At 38.0% G+C, this 17,603-nt stretch overlaps 1 protein-coding gene across 15 annotated transcripts in view; it reads right to left on the bottom strand.

Moving 5' to 3' along the window:
• Window positions 1–17,603, bottom strand: part of ERC2 (ELKS/RAB6-interacting/CAST family member 2) — a 970,222-nt gene that overhangs the window by 617,010 nt on the left and 335,609 nt on the right. The window lies entirely within an intron of this gene.

Here is a 17,603-nt window from a genome sequence, read left to right as displayed (position 1 = left end):
TAAAGAGGGCTTATGAGGGGCCACAGGTACCCAGAAAACTGTAGGAAATAGGACGGCCAGGTCTTGGGGAGAATGATGACTCCTTTTCTAATTTACCAGAGCATCGGGTAGCTCAGGAAAAATGCCTGAATGCACGTGAGTCTTATAATGTAATCTCCTTTTGCCACTGCTTCTGCTGCTTTAGCAACACCCTCCTGTCTGTCCTCTTCATGACTGCTGCTTGCTCCTGGATTCTGCTGTCTTGTGGCTTCTGCTAAGTCCCTTCTCTTCACACCTCTCTTAATTTCTCTGATACTTTATGGGCTTTATGTCTTCATACCACAAGTTCAACCGCCCCAAGGAAACACAAAGCATATTTGATGAACTCATCTACCATTCAATACACATCTCTTATCTCATTTAATCCTTGAAACAGCTGTTGCCCATTCAGTTATTCCAACCTACAAACCCAGTAATTTATCCTTGATTCCTCTCTTCTCAACCTCCTCCATATCCAATTTCTTCCCACATCCTGACAACTATCTGCTATGGTCTGAATGCTTATGCCACCCACCCCCAAAATTCATATGCTGAAATATTAACCTCCAAGGTGATGGTATTAGGAAGTGGGGCCTTTTAGAGGTAATTAGGTCATGAGAGTGGAGCCCTCATGACTGGGATTCATACTCTTGCAAAAGAGACCCTACAGAGCTAGCTAGCCTCTCCTCCATGTGAGGACACAGCAAGAAGGCGCCATCTATGAACCAGAAAACTGGTACTCCCCAGACATGGCGTCTGCTAGGGCCTTGATCTTGGACTTCTCAGCCTCGAGAACTGTGAGGAAAAAAAAATTCTGTTGCTTATAAGCCAGAAATTACCAGTTTATGGTAATTTTTATAATAGCCTAAACGGACTGCTTAGACACTATCCTTCCAAAATATATAAGAAAACCATCCTCTTATCTCCATTTCTACACCCATCGCTGGATACAAACCACTGTCACTCCTCACCAGGATGTCTGCAATGGCCTCACAGCCTCTACTCTGGCTCCACATAGACTATTCCTCACACAGCAGTCAGAGTGGTCTTTTAGGAATGCAAATCAGACCATCCACCCTTTTGCTTAAATACCTCCTGTGGCTCCCCATTGTACTGTGTTTCCTCTGTAATGCCTGTCCTGACTTCCTCCCCAACAGGCACATTAATCACCAGGGTTTTTGTAGTTCTTTGTTTCTGCCCTTATTATTGAATTGACTCTCTAGTGTTATTTTTGGTTCTGGGTCTATACATAAGGACACCCTAAGGACAAGGGTATGTCGCCTAACTTACCCAGGGCTTTCTCAGCCAATTTGTATTACAGATAATTGTTAACGTCCATCCTAACTATGGCCACTTTGCACATATGAAAGTTTTATAAAACAAGAAAGCCCATCAAAATCAGGAAGTACCAAACTCCTAGGATTGATTTAAGGATTATTTGACATTACAGATGGGTTTGGCACCTGTGTTTAATAAATGTGATATGCTACTATTATTTTATTCTTAATGATATAGAAGACTTCCTGTTGGCAAAATGTGTTAAATTGCATTAATGCCATTAGTGACTTCATTCTACTGATTTTTCCAATTACAAGCACCTAAGGGAAAAATACTTTAATTATGTCAGTCATCTGTATAAGGCATCAGTTTGCCAGTAAAAATAAGAACATAAGAAATATTCCTGACTTGAATTACAAATTTCAGCTTACAGAAGTATAACACCCAGGATAAGGGTGTACATAACAATTTATCTCTAAAGGACTGGCACAAAGCACCATGAAGATGAAAATAAATGCAAAGCTCTATTCACTTTTTCATAGTGGTCAATCAATGCAACATCTTTCTGTGTTCTGAAAAACTCCCAAACCTTGTAAACATTCTTTGATATAAACCCACACCTACAGTAGCTGAAAGGAAGGAATTGAGCAAAACCATACACTACAGAAGGAGGAAAATCTACAAGACAAGATGGCTCCATTCTCAAGAAACTGAGAGTCAATTTAGAGAACAATTCTGGAAACTCAGTGTTCAGTACTGTGCTAAGGCACAGCAGACAAAATGATATAGGTGACATCATCTAGAGATGACGAGCACCAACAGGTGTCTGCCAGAACCTAAAAATATGTGGAGAAATGGAGATGACAAATATGGCCAAAAACAAAGAAAAAAAATGGGAAATGAGCTCGCCAGGAACTCGGCTATATAAATTCTATAACTGAACAAAAGAAATATTTTCAAATCACTGTCTTATTCTCTGAAATCTTACATAAATTAGTGAGCATCGTTATCTTTGTTTTATAAATCTACAGTACATTAAGATATCTTGGTAATGATCTTACTCTACTGTATTTCACCCAACATGTGGTTTTACTTTGAAATTCACTTTCTAGAGAAAATGAGTTTCCTTCTTCTAGACTGGAATTTAGATAAACTCAATTTACAAAACATACATTTTAACAAGTCCATATTGAATCTGCTTCAGCCTGGAGAAAGAACAAAAGAAAATAAAATTAACAAGGTCTTACTCCCTGTATTTCATTTTTCATATACCTTCTCTCTTTCTAAAATATGTAAGATAAATATTTAGGATTCCTTAAATCAGGCTTATGTTTTACTCATCAGAAACAACTAGACTGTAAGATTCATGGAAGACCCCAAGCAGGCAAAATAGAGTTTTCTAAACTTTATTTAGAAACCTGAACTGAGAGTAAAATAGAAATTAGGTTCCCCAGTGACTGATACCAGTGTGGGTAAAAGAGATGATGTCAAGCAAAAATAGTGTGGCCATCATCTGTGCCTGGCAGCCCAAGGCACTTCCAGGGAAGTTATCATGAATTGACCCTGACTAAATGGAGTGAGTCACCAGCAGGTCCCTGACATCAGCCAGCTGCAAAGTCTTACAGCGACTGGCTAGATTGAAAAAAGATTTCCGAAAGTTTCAACATAAAAAGCCCAACTGATTCCACTTCCCTATCAGATTTCCTTGGGTTTGCTTCTAGGTCTTTTATATCCAAATTACCCTCTCATAAAAACAAAGACTTACAAAAACTGCAAAAAGTTAAAACAACTCTTTCCTTCTGAAAGTGTACTTTAGCTGAGTCGATAAAAGGTCTGAAATCATCTTTATGGTTGCCATCATGTTTGGAATAATTTAGCAGCAACAACATCTGTATAAATGAGGACATAAAGTCCCAAGGTAGGTGGCAGACTTCTTGTGGCTTATCCATGTCAATGGAAATAAAATTCAAAGAGCCCATGCAGGCAACTAATTTACTTTTATTTCATTTTAGTGTTTTATTATATAAATATCAAATATCGACAAAAGTTGAGAAAATAATATAATCAACTCCATGTACCCAATTCTCAACTTCAACAAGTATCCACTCAGAGCTACTCCTGTTTCATCTGACTGTACTCTCCCTCCCCATTCCCCTGATTATTTTAAATAAAATCCCAGATATTACATTATTTCATCTATAAATATTTTAGTATAACCTTTAAAGATAAGGATTCCTTATTTTTAAAAATTCCATCATCAAACTTTAGAAAAAATTGCCAAGGTTCATTTTTCAAAATGGCAACAAAAATTTTAAAACAGAGTCATTTGTCCTACTAGAATTTCCTATGATGGGGAGCTTGTTCATTATATGCAAATCAATAGATGTGATACATCACATTAACAGAATAAAGAACATAAACCATGTGATCATTTAAATAGAAGCAGAAAAAGCATTTGAAGAAGTTTAACATCGCTTCATGATAAAAACTCTCAACAAATTAGGCATAGAAGGAAAGGACTCCAACTAGTTTGATGACATGATCTTACATACGGAAAATCCTAAACACCTATAAATCCAACACTGTGAGAGGTTGAGGCATAAGGATCACCTGAAGCCAAAAATTTGAGATCAGCCAGGCAATATAGCAAGACCTCGTTTCTACAGAAATAAAAATAAATTGGTTGGGTGTGGTAGCATGTAGGTAGCGTGTAGTAGTCCCAGCTACTTGGGAGGCTGAGGCAGGAGGACTACTTGAGGCCAAGAGTTCAAGGCTACAGTGAGCTATGATGGTAGTACTGCTCTCCAACCTGGGTGACAGAGTGAGATCTTGTAAAAGAAAAAAAAAAGGGAGGAAGGAAGGAAGGAAGGAAGGAAGGAAGGAAGGAGGGAGGGAGGGAGGGAGGGAGGGAGGGAGGGAGGGGAGGGGAGGCCAAACACTACACTAAAAAACCCTCAGAACTAATCACCAAATTCAATAAGGCTGCAGGTTACAAAATCAATATAAAAAAATCAGTAGCATTTATATATGCTAATGGAGAACTATGTAAAAAAGAAATCGAGAAAACAATCCCATTTACAATAGCTATACAAAATATATAAAATACCCAGGAATAAAAAATGAGGTAAAAGATTACCACAATGAAAACTATAAAACATTGCTGAAAGAAACTGAAGACGACACAAATAAACCAAAGGATATCCCATGTTCATGGACTAGAAGAATTACTATTTTAAAATGTCCATACTACCCAAAGCTAACTACAGACTCAATGCAATCCCTATTAAAATATCAATGACATTCTTCACAAAAATTGAAAACTAATCCTAAAATTTGTATGGAACCACAATAGATCCCGAAAAGCCAAAGCAATCAAGCAAAAAGAACAAAGCTGGAGGCATCAGACCACTTGACTTCAAAGTATACTATAAAGCTATAGTAAACAAACCAGGCTGACCGTGTTGGCTCACACCTGGAATCCCAGTACTGTGGGAGGCTGAGGCAGGCAGATCACTTGAGGTCAGGAGTTCAAAACCAACCTGGTCAACATGGCAAAACCCTGTCCCTACTAAAAATAATTAGCTGGGCATGGTGGCAGATGCCTGTAATCCCAGCTACTCAGGAGGCTAAAGCAGGAGAACTGCTTGATCCCAGGAGGCAGAGGTTGCTGTGAGCCAAGATCATGCCATTGTACTCTAGCCTGAATGATAGAACAAGACTCTGTCTCAAAAACAAAAAACAAAACAAAAAAACCCAGCGTAGTACTGGCATAAAAACAGATACATATTCCAGTGGAACAAAATAGAGAGTTCAGAAACAAATCCACACATTTGTAGCCAACTGATTTTCAACAATGGTACCAAGTATACATAATGGGGAAAGGACAGTCTCTTCAATAAATGGTACTGGGAAAACTGGATATCTACATATAGAAGAAATAAATTAGACCATATCTCTCACCATATACAAAAGTAAACTCAAAATGGTCTAAAGACTAAAATGTAAAATCCAAAACTATGAAGCTACTAGAAGAAAACATTAGGGAAAATATTTCACGACTCTGACCTGGGCAGGATTTTTGTTTAGATAAGACCCCAAAATCACAGGCAACAAAAGCAAAAATAGACAAGTGGGGTTATATCAAACTAAAAAGCTTCTGCACAGCAAAACAAACAAAAAACAACAATCAACAGACTGAAGAGACAACCTACAGAAGAGGAGAAAATATTTGAAAACTATATATCTAACAAGGGGTTAATATCCAAAAGATATAAAAAACTTAACTCAATAGTAAAAACACAAATAACCCAATTTAAAAATGAGCAAAAGACCTGAACAGATATTTCTCAAAAAGAAAATATTAAAATGGCCAACATGTATGTGAAAAAATGCTCAACATCACTAATCATCTGGGAAATGCAAATCAAAACCACAATGAGATATCACATCACCCCAGTTAGAATCACCATGATCAAAAAGGCAAAAGATAATAAGCTTTGGTAAAGATATGGGAAAAAAAAAAAAGGAGCCCTTAAATACTACTGGTGGGATTATAAATTAGTACATCAGGCTGGGTGGCGTGGTTCATGCCTATAATCCCAGCAGTTTGGGAGGCCAAGGCAGGCCAACTGATTGAGCCCAGGAGTTCGAGACCAACCTGGGCAACATGGTGAAACCCCATCTCTTAAAAAAAATACATATATAAATTAGCCAGGGCCAGGCACAGGTGGCTCACACCTGTAATTCCAGCCCTTTGGGAGGCCAAGGCAGGCAGATCACGAGGTCAGGAGTTCAAGACCAGCCTGACCAACATAGTGAAATCCCATGTCTACTAAAAATACAAAAGTTAGCTGGGTGTGGTGGTGCACGCCTGTAATCCCAGCTACTCAGGAGGCTGAGGCAGGAGAATCGCCTGAACCCAGGAGGTGGATGTTGCAGTAAGTTGAGATTGTGCCACTGCACTCCAGTCTGGGCAGCAGAGTGAGACTCCATCTCACACACACACAATAAAAAAGGCCAGGCGTGGTGGCTCACACCTGTAATCCCAGCACTTTGAGAGGCCGAGGCAGGTGAATCACGAGGTCAGGAGATCGAGACCATCCTGGCCAACATGGTGAAACCCTGTCTCTACTAAAAATACAAAAAAAATTAACTGGGCATGGTAGCACGTGCCTGTAGTCCCAGCTACTCGGGAGGCTGAGGCAGAAGAATTGCTTGAACCAAGGAGGCGGAGGTTGCAGTGAGCTGAGATTGCCTGCACTCCAGCCAGACTCTGTCTCAAAAAAATAAATAAATAAAAATAAACAAATAAATAAACAAATTTTTAAATTAAAAAAAAAAAAAGATTTGTAAGTGAATACTGCTCCAAGCATCAAAACAAGTTCTTCTATTCATTAGGCACTTCCATGCACTTACCCTGTTTATATGCTCAAGGTCTTTGTAGGGCTTGTTTTATAGTCCACTAAACTAAATCTTCTATGAATCAATCCTACTGGAAATTCAAGGATAAAACAAACTACAAACAATTCTTAAGCTTATTTTCAATAATCATATTATAGGTAATAATGTTGGTATTTATTTCTTGTTTATATCTGTGTCTCCAGTACCTAGGACCATGTGGGCAATTTAAAACTAACACACTGGAGATCCAATAAAAAGCTTATCAAAATGATCACCTAATACACATGCACACCTAATTTCCACATCTAAGTTCTCTGCGTCTTTCTCACACACACACACACATACACTGGGCAAAATGCAAATGTGGTTTAAGTTTTTCCAAATTAAATGTTTAAAATTGATATGTGTCTTTACCCTAATGTACATTTTGAATTTGGATGAGAATGAAGTTGAAAAGTTGGCAAATCCTCATGCCACTCCCTCAGTGACAGCTAGGTCTCTGTCCATTCCCAGCAGTTCTGTGTCCCCTCCTGATCACTCCTTTCCCTCCTTCTGGTACTACTCTCAGAAGAGCTGTCAAAGATGGTCATCGCTATAGAGAGAGCTGACCCTTCTGGCCCTGGTATTGATGGGACTGGGCAAAGGAGTCACACTCAGTAAATGAGGAGTTGGATCTTCTCTTTCCCTTCACATTTGGCCAGATCTTAATGACCAAACACAGAATCTGTCCCGTTTCAAATCAGCAATTGCCAAGTAGTATTGTAGGAGCCAGACGTTGTTCTGTTATAGTCATAAGGATTTAAGAAATCATCTACATTTGAAAATTTTTTTAAATGCAATAAAATAAATTTCACAGACTTCAAGGTATAAATGCTTGCAATAATGCCAAACTCCTAAAGTTAAAATGGTCCTTAACTATACAACTTATTACCTCAAGTTGTATTCCTCTCTTTTTCTTAAAAAGACAAAAGGAGGAAAGTATGTGTCTGCATGGAATAAATATCTGTATTTAATTTAAGAAAGATAAAAGTTCATATGAAAATAGGTGAAAAATCCTTGCAGAAGCCCTGCTATTTAACTTCACTCTTGACATTTTGGTTTGCTGTGTAAATATACATAAAGAAACCCAACTACAGCAAATGTTAGCCCTTTTCCAGGCGAATGGAGGGAAGTGTGACAAACGTGGATCCAGTGTCAGGAAAGCATAATCACAATGTAAACTGGTGATTTCCAAACGATGCCCCTCCAAAGAAAAAGAAGGGAATGGAAGTACTTACTAAATTCTGTTTTCCATAAAATTCATTTTTAAAAGAGTAAAGAATGTGAACTCGGGGGTCAGTAAGAGTTTTGTTGGATTTCCCTCCTCCTAAATTCTGTCATCTCCTTTTTAAAGTGGCCAGTCAGCTTCCCACAGACATGACAGAAATACATTCTTTTTTTTCCTGCAAACCATTTACCAGTAAGTAACACTTAGCAGAGGACATGCATTTTCTCACAGACGATTGGCTAATTGGATATTGTCGTTTCCAGTTGCAGCTTAATATATTATAGACAATGCCTTTTTCAAACAGAAGTATAACCAAACAAAAGCACTAATGATCCATTCATTTTCTTTCAAAGAAAATAAAGAACTCTGACTCGATACCTCTACACCCCAAAACAACAGACACAGATTATGAACAGATTTAATGTAGAAATTAAAATGATTCTGTTATCTTAATCACATATTTGGTCACACAGGTCAAATAACATCCTAATGAGCTCAAAAAGAAGGGCCAAATTCTTTTGTTCCACTGGAAAAATAAGTTGCTCAAAATACATTGACAATGGGCTAAGGTTTGGAAAGTTTTTGATTAAAAAAGGATTTTTGTTGGAACACTTATAATGAGATTCGAGTTGCAGTAACAATATGAAATTGAAAGCAGAATTACATACAAAAAGAGTACTGTAAAATATCATTATTTTAGTACAATGGAAAATAAGGTGTTTGTGGTTTTACTCTATAAATTCTGTGTTGTCTGCTCATATGTATCCCTTCTTGGCCTTCCTCTGAATAGCCATTCTGATTTCCAAGCCCTTCTGCACCAGTACTCATTTGTGGTGGGGGAACCCACACAAAAAAACATCTCCTAGGCTCTACTTTCTTCCTCCGTTTTATTGGCTTTTCAGGACTAATTCATGTACACCCATCACATTGGTGTTCAGTTACTGGGCAGACAATGAATTTTCCTAATCCATTTAGTGTGCTGACAGAGCCATGTTCACAATTTATAGAATTTCCTTTTAGACATTTACGTATTTCACAGTTCATTAAGATTCAAACCGAACACCTGTGTTTATAAAGTCAAAAGCAATTTTATCCTAACAAGGTGTTAAATAAGGCGTTCTCTGAAAGCCTGAACAACAATAACAACAACAAAAGTACTAGACTCTTGACCTATAGAACAAAATGATGCCTGTAGCTACCTGCACCATCCTTTAATAGTACAGAAATGGCCACAGAACATCCATAAAAAGCTTTTATGACAAACTTGGGATACTCCCTTCCATCACATTTCAATTTCTCCATCACAGGTCTTTCATGTTCTGCCTTAAGAAAGCAATAGTACGAGGCCACTCTGCAAAGTTCACCCAGGTAGCTAAAATCTGCAAAAGAGCTAAAAAGCTTTAGAAGTCAAATGTGGTCCCTATAGACAATTCCTTCATTTGCTAGATACAGGGACATTTTCAGCATTCTAAGGCTCACAAAGCCTGACCTTGCCTCATTTGTATGTGACCCCAAAGTTTTCACATCATTAATAAAAAGAGAATCAAAACAAAGCCCACAGACATTAGGGGAGGGGAAAGTGTGTTGTTTGGCACTACCATCATCCATACTCTCAAAATGGAAAGGGAAAAAAATAAAATGCATATAGACGAGGTGGTGACCCCTATAACGACTATGGTTCCCAACATTTTTTTCCCTACTGGTAATAAACCATTTTGCAGACCTCCCAATTGTGGCCACCATGATAGTTACTGTTTTGCAGGTTTATGTCTTTTTCTTGCAGTTAGAAGTGTTATCAATAAAAATTTCAAATGAAGCCTTTCCCGTCAAATAAAAACATTTTAAAATGTGAAGCCAACAGCAGGATTAGGGAGGAAAAATACAAATGACACCAGGTCTTTGTTTTGTATATACATTTTTCTTTTACCAAGTCCCTTAACTGATTAATTTTAAAGACATTTCTTGCAAGTCTTGAAAGTGAGACAAATGCATCCTAAATGGCACTGGGGTAATTTAACAGTCTTAAAAGTTGATTTTGTTGTATGCTACTAATTTTTCTAAAAAGCATCTTAATTTTGAATGCAGTCACTATGAAGGGCATTAAACAAAAGGCTATCTCAGAAAGGACATTTAAATATTATCCTTTGAAGGCTGAACTGATTAAAAACGACTTTACTGCTTGCCAGTCAATTATGGCAAGGGGTGAAAAAAAACTGATATTATTGTTTAAAAGTAAACTGATTACTAAAGCATAGGAGGAGAGGGGTGAGGGGGGGAAAGGGAAAGGTTGGTTAACAGATACAAAATTACAGCTAGATAGGAGGAATGGATTCTAGTGTTCTGTTGCACTGTAAGGTGACCACAGTTAGCAATAATTTATTGTATATTTTTAAACAGCTAGAGAGGATTTTTAAGGTTCCCAACACAAAAAAAAGATAAACGTTTGTGGTGACAGATATGTTAATTACCATGAATTGATCACTACACATTATGGACATGTATCAAAATCACTGTACCCCATAAATATGTACAATTATTACATGTCAATTAACAAAAAGGTAAAAGACCACTTCCTGTCAATCCCACCTTAAATGCTATGGCAAATATTATTTCCAACCATTTAAAAAACTCTATTGCTCCAAATGGGTCAGTCCCAATGAATAAGTAGTTCTTTTAAGTATCTGGAAGAGTTTGCAAAGCCGCGTGTGAATGCATACAGTCCCACAGTCCCTGGAGGCCACAAAGCATTCCCGACTCCTTGTCATGGTTACCTTTAATGCCCAAGAGTTGTAGCTTCACCATAAACTGGGGGACAGAGGGCCCATCTCAGTGCAAATAAACTAAGAAACAAGGCCATGTAAAACGTGTTCTTTTCTCCATGTAACAACATTTTTATTGTCAAAAGTTTAGTTTTTATGATTCATCTTGCAAACTGACAGCCCAAGTCTGCTCTCTCGTTTGTGTTATCACACTGAGTCATCTGTGACTCAGAGATGGAAAAATGCTGCCACAGGCTCAGAAAACACCTCCTCCTCCACCAGCACCTTACACAACCTCCCTGAAGAAATTATCATTGCTGCTTCTGTTAAAAATGCATTTAACTTGGGAGGCTGAGGCAGGAGAATAGTGTGAACCCAGGAGGCGGAGCTTGCAGTGAGCCGAGATAGCGCCACTGCACTCCAGTCTGGGCGACAGAATGAGACTCCGTCTCAAACAAAAAAAAAAATGCATTTAATTTTTTTATTATAAATGTATGACACGCGCATCATAGAAAATTTAAAGATCACCTGGGTATCCAACAATCAGAGAGAACACAGTCATATACAGCCGTCCATTCTTTTACTTGTTTTTACATAGTGTGCATGCATATATGAATATATGTGTATGTATGTGTATGTTTGTATATATATAAATGTCTTTAAACATCTTTAAGGAAATAAAAACTAAATATTATACAATAAACTTTTCTTAATATGCTAGGATTCTAAACTTCCTGAAAAACAATATCCTCCCTACAGTTTGGGCAACAACCTTCATTATTATGGCCATAGTGTCACTATTATTATAGCCATAATGTTACCATGAGGATTTAAGTCTCAGAGTTATTCATTCTTATCCCCCTTCTTAGCAATATCAGGGTTGTGCCTAGAAAGCATTCTTGAAAATCCCAGTGTATTCACCTGTCAAGACAGAATTATAAAACTTGCCACAAACTTTGCCTTTATGATTAAATGAGACCAGGCACGGTGGCTCATGCCTATAATCCCAGCATTTTGGGAAGCTGAGGTGGGCAGATTGCTTCAACCCAGGAGTTCAAAACCAGCCTGGCCAACATGGCAAAACCCTGTCTCTACTAAAATACAAAAATTAGCTAGGTATGGTGTTGTGTGCCTATAATCCCAGTTAGTTGGAAGGCTGAGGCAGGAGAATCATTTGAACCCGAGAGAAGGAGGTTGCAGTGAGCCAAGATCATGCCACTGCACTCCAGCCTGAGCAACAGAGCAAGACCCCGTTGCAAAAAAATAAATAAATAAAACAAAGATTAAAAGAGACAAGTCATCTTCCTGACATGAAGAAAGCCCTCAGTCCACTGGGACTCTCATGGAAATCACTAGATTCCTGGTTAAAGGCATTTGGAGCTTGGGAACCCAGGCATTGTCATTTACCATTTATGACTCTGAGCAAGTTATACATCCTCTGAGCTTCTATTTCATCATCTTAAAAATAGGGGCAACAATACCAACTTCACAAGTGGTGAGTCAGTTTTAAAATATCACGTGGAAAACACTCAGCTGCATCTCCTGGAACTCAGTAGAGCAGCCATAAGACACTCAGTAATACAATTACATTTAAAAGGCTAAGACTATCAGCTCTTGAAATTATGGGTCTCTACCTTGTCCAGCACCTTGCACAGCATAGATGCCCAGTATTATCAATATTATCAAATATTATCAAATGACACCTCACTGATTTAGACACATTGTGGGAAGGGTCTGCGTGATGTACCACCAACTAAAGCATTTCCAAGTCTATGCAGGAACTCCTAAAATAATGAAGCTAGCAGAACGCCTGCAACTCCATAAATATCATCTCTTTTCTCAACGAGGAGAACCAAGTTGCTTGAGAGTGACCTCAAAGAGGATCAGCTTTAATCAAAAGATAGTCTTAATATTATTAGGGTAACCACCTTAGCAATATTAGCCTTCAATTATAAGAGATACAAATAGACACTTTGAACAGTTGCATATTTTAGTCTTCAAAGGAGTGAAACATCTATTTCTTTGTGTCTTCTTTCCTTCCTTATCTGCTTTTAAACAACAAAAGAAAGATCAAGATTCTGTGTGGAATTATTAGTAACCAATGATAATGAAATCACTGGGAGTTTATGGTACCATAAATCAGTTCTCTAACATATATCCACATGCCTAAAAGAATGTTTGCTCAGTGACAGCAGAAACCATGTCTGGCACATAGTAAGCATTCAAAAAGTATGTGTTAAATGAAAAAATGCATGAAGCCCAGAGAGCAAAGACTATTGATGTGAAGTTCTTGGAAATGCTCTAGAGCATCTATAAACCACCTGAAATTATATACACTACTACATGTGAGTATTAGTATGTATGTGCCCATGTGGATGTTTTTCTTTTTTGGTGGGGGGGTTTAATTGCATGAGATTCTCTTCTGTGTTGATTGTATGTTTTAGAAGTTACGAACCCTTGCTTCACAGCTGCCACTCCATTGCCCTTGTCTGCATAAACACAAAACCTCTGCATTCTTTGTTAATTAATGGTTTCTCAAGTGTTTACTCTTAGACAAGTACTACAGAATCCTTCTCTGGCTTATTTGGGACAGAAATTAGTATTACGTACCACTGTCATATAACCCATCTTGGGAAGCACATGCAAAAATGTTGCCTGGCAGTTTACAAATCACACTGAGTTGGAGAAAAGTATACTTTCCAGAAATCAGGAATAAATATATATCTCTCTCTCGTTCTTTCTTTTTTTTTTTTTTTCTTTTTTTTTTTTTTTGAGATGGAGTCTTGCTCTGTCAGCCAGGTTGGAGTACAGTGGCATGATCTCAGCTCATGCTCATTGCAACCTCCGCCTCCCAGGTTCAAGTGATTCTTGTGCCTCAGCCTCCCAAGTAGCTGGGACTACAGGCATGTACCACCACGTCCGGCTAATTTTTGTATTATTAGTAGAGATGGGGTTTCACTATGTTGGTCACGCTGGTCTCAAACTCCTGACCCTAAGTGATCTCCCTGCCTCAGCCTCTCAAAGTGCTGGGATTACAGGTGTGATCCACCACACCCGGCCAGAAATAAAAATCTTAATTTGGAGATAGAACAAAAGAGATGGTCACTTTCATAGTATCTTTATTTCTCCATATCATTCTAAGACATAAAAAAGTGACTCAATTGAAATATAAAAGTCCAAGGTCTATAAATGCACATACCAAAAATTCAAAAGAGACCTACAAAGCTGATGACAAGAGTATTCAGGTGTGACCTCCCCAAACATCTCTGATAAACATAATATTAGTAATGATAATAAAACAGCAATGGTGATACTATAATTTATAGCCGTAACCCTTGACTATAATCAAAGTACTTTTCACATATATGTATCAGGCTGATACAATGACTGCCATTTCATAGACTGTGACATGAAGGCTCAGAGAAGTTCAAGTCTTGTCCACGCCACACAGTTATTGAATAGGGAGGCTGAGGTATAGCCACACATCACCCACTTCTAAATGCTGTGTTTTGTTCGACATTTTACCTTAGATCACAGAATAAATGTTAGGCCTTAGTCCTTCCCAGTTTATGGATATGTTGTTAATTATTCACTGAAATCCAGAAAAATCAAGGTGCTAGAGAACTCCAATTCATTATTTTCTCTACTGCTGTGGAATTCATGTGTTGGTGGATAGGGTTAGTTGGTATGAAGGAAACATCAAGGGCAGTAGCAAAATAAGAAACTTGGCCTTAGAGTTCTTTGAAGCTATTTTAAAAAGTAAAATGTTATGTTAAGAGCTATGTGGTGTATCTCTCTGTGTATATAATTATTATTCTATTGATTTATTGCACACATGTCAGAGTGTCTGGGCATTTGTACAAGTTCAAACAAACCAACCAAAGAGCCAAGCCACATAGCCGCAAACCAAGACAACTTGCCTCCTACCCCTCACCCCACCCTTCATCCTACCAACTCCCAAATGCAAATTCCCTGGTAGCAAAACCTTCCTTACAGAGATGAACCGTTAAACCATGATATCTGTCATTTATACTATGCTAAAAGAGCAGCCGAAGCCAGGTGATGGCACAGATATAGCAGGACTCTTCCCACTCTAAAGAGAGCCAGCCCCCTTCTGTTTTGGTGAGAGCTTTCAGCAATGACTCAGGAATCAAATTGCAGGGAGCTATCACATGTAACCTCCTTTGAGGATGAGCATCATAGCATCATATCTTTTTTTTTTTTTTTTTAACCTTTTATTTTTGGTTCACGGGTACATGTGCAGGTTTGTTATATGGGTAAATTGTGTTTTACAGGTTTGGTGTGCAGATTATTTCACAGGAATTTAAACTTAGATATTTCATTGTAGGGCATAAGGAAATACAACATATCTCATCTTCTGAGTACTCACCCACTAACGCACCACACAGTAGGCAGAAAGACTCTTATTTACCTCTGCTATCCCAAAGAGTGGGGAAATCACTTCAAAGTATTCTACCCTGCTGCCAAAAAATCTTCTGCTCATAATCCAACAATGAGAGCAATTTCAACCTAAATTGCTCCCCCTAAGAGACAGACGTATTAGGTAAGTTTCTCCTCTGTTTCCATATACAAAGAGATCTTATAAGAAAAAAAAAAAGGCAAAAGAAAATTCCTCAGCCATTACCAGCTGATAAAATCAGTAATCTCATACTCCCAACTTCAAAGCAGAAGACTTAGAAAATCATCTCACTTTCTCTGCACATGGAGAATAATTTTTTTCTACTTCAAAGCACCATCTCTTTATTTGGTCATTTTAATTATTGAATGTGGGACAGAAGCTATCCACATAATGTCACCACTGTCTTTTTCATGAAATATGTATAGGTCTAATTTGGAATACATTAATTTGAGAGAAGTTAAAATACAGCGAGGGAAATGAGAAAGGAAAGAGGCCAAGGAATAAAGCCTCCATCAGTATAAGATAGTGAGAGGAAAAGCCTTTCTAACCTGGCTCCTCATTCATTTACTCTGGAGAGGAACCATCAAGAAACCTGATTGCTGGTTTGGGCAAACAGACTGCCTTGCTTCTCAAATTTTCTCCTACCCAACAACACACAGCAACACAATTACACTAATTTTATCAGTAATGCTGGTATTATTGACAAAACATGGGTACAAGCAGTTGCTTTTTGAATAATACAGTGAAGAAAAATAGTGCTCTAGAACAGCTGTCAGCAAACTATCTTTCTCCATTTAGGGTACCACAGCCAGACAGAAGACTAGTTGGGCATTCCAATGCCCACTCAATCCTCTTCCCACAAAATCACAATGCCAGAAATTGGCAAACTTTCTGCAAAAAGCCAGACAGTAAATATTTTCAGCTTTGTGGGCCATACAATATCTATTGCAACTACTCAACTCTGCTGTTGTAGCACAAAAACAGCCAAAGACAACATGTAGATGAATGGGTATGGCTGTGTTCCAATAATACTTTACTTACAAAAGCAGGCACAGGGCCAGATCTGGCCCACAAGCCATAGTTTTGGTTGACCCCCATTTGAGACAAGTACTAGATGGCAGAAATGTTCTCTAGCTGTGCTGTCTAATACAGTAGCCACTAGCCACATGTAACTGTTGTACTTGATATGCGGCTAATGTGACTACAGAACTACATTTTAAATTTCACTAGATTTTAATTAATTTTAGTTTAAATAGCCACAAGTGGCTACCATCTTAACACAACTCTAGATACTATTCACTGCTGCCTCCACAAAGGAGATAGAAGCCAACTTCCAATTTATAGCATAGATTATATGTTTGCCTTAAAAAATAAAATACCCATACCTCTGCATTCACAGTGGAACTATACACAACTGAAAATGGTATTTCTTAAATGTGAAATATCTACATCACTGAGGCCAAGGTGATTGTTTTGAATTGAAGTAATGAGGTAGCTGCCTATCAGTCAATGATCAAAAGCATAGGGGCTGAGTCAGGTTCATGCTAAGACCTATCCAATCCAGAAAGTATTTTCTTCCTCCTCTAGATACTGTCCTGCACCTTGACTGAGAGCACAGACCTACTCAACAGTCCCATTAACTCCTAAGGCCAATCCAAACCTCCCCACAGATGCTAAAATACATACATGCAAAGACACAGCTTAAAGAGCCCAAGAGAGAGCATGCATGTTGATTAGCATGCCTTCTAAAGTAATGCACACAGCACAGCACCTCAACACAAAATCAAGATTCACCACATTTGTCCCTATTGCCTGCTGCATCTGATAACTATTTTATTCACACAATAACTAGCTTGTGTTTTGCATTTCTTAGCAGACCCAAAGATGTAATCCAAGGAGGAAAAAGCAAGGAAATAGGATAGTAATATATTTTTGTTGTTCTTCTAAACATGAATAAGAGATAACAAACCAATATTTCCTTTGAGAAACTCACACAATATCGACTTTCTTCAATGGGTAAAAGAAATTGAAAGATACTCTTTAGTAAATAAGAACCCTTTGGAAACATGGGTGCCAGAAGGGGAACCCATACAGATGGTACACAGCAAAGCAAGACAGATGACATTCCAGTTATTTTATGATTTTTGATAAAATGGAATCATTCTAGATCCAAGCCCTTAACTGTAGTTACCAAATCTAAAATGCTCCGAAGTATGAAAAAAAGAAATTTCAAGTGTGAACCAAACACCTTTGGTGGCACAACTTGACGCAAACTGACAAGAGTCTAATTATACAGTCTTTATCCTACTTAGTGTAAGACTTTTTTTTAATGCAAAAATATTCATATGTTTGCTTATGGGGTGTTGCTACAAGTTCACTTGCAGTGTTATACAATCTATACAATGCATCTCGTCTTTCTGAAAGCCCAACAAATATGAATTTCAAAATACATCTGGCCCCA

Source organism: Chlorocebus sabaeus, chromosome 22 (genome assembly GCF_047675955.1).
Source record: "Chlorocebus sabaeus isolate Y175 chromosome 22, mChlSab1.0.hap1, whole genome shotgun sequence".
In the NCBI taxonomy this organism is placed as follows: Eukaryota; Metazoa; Chordata; class Mammalia; order Primates; family Cercopithecidae; genus Chlorocebus; species Chlorocebus sabaeus.
Note: the sequence above shows the minus strand (reverse complement) of the source record. Positions and strands in the feature narration are given on the sequence as shown.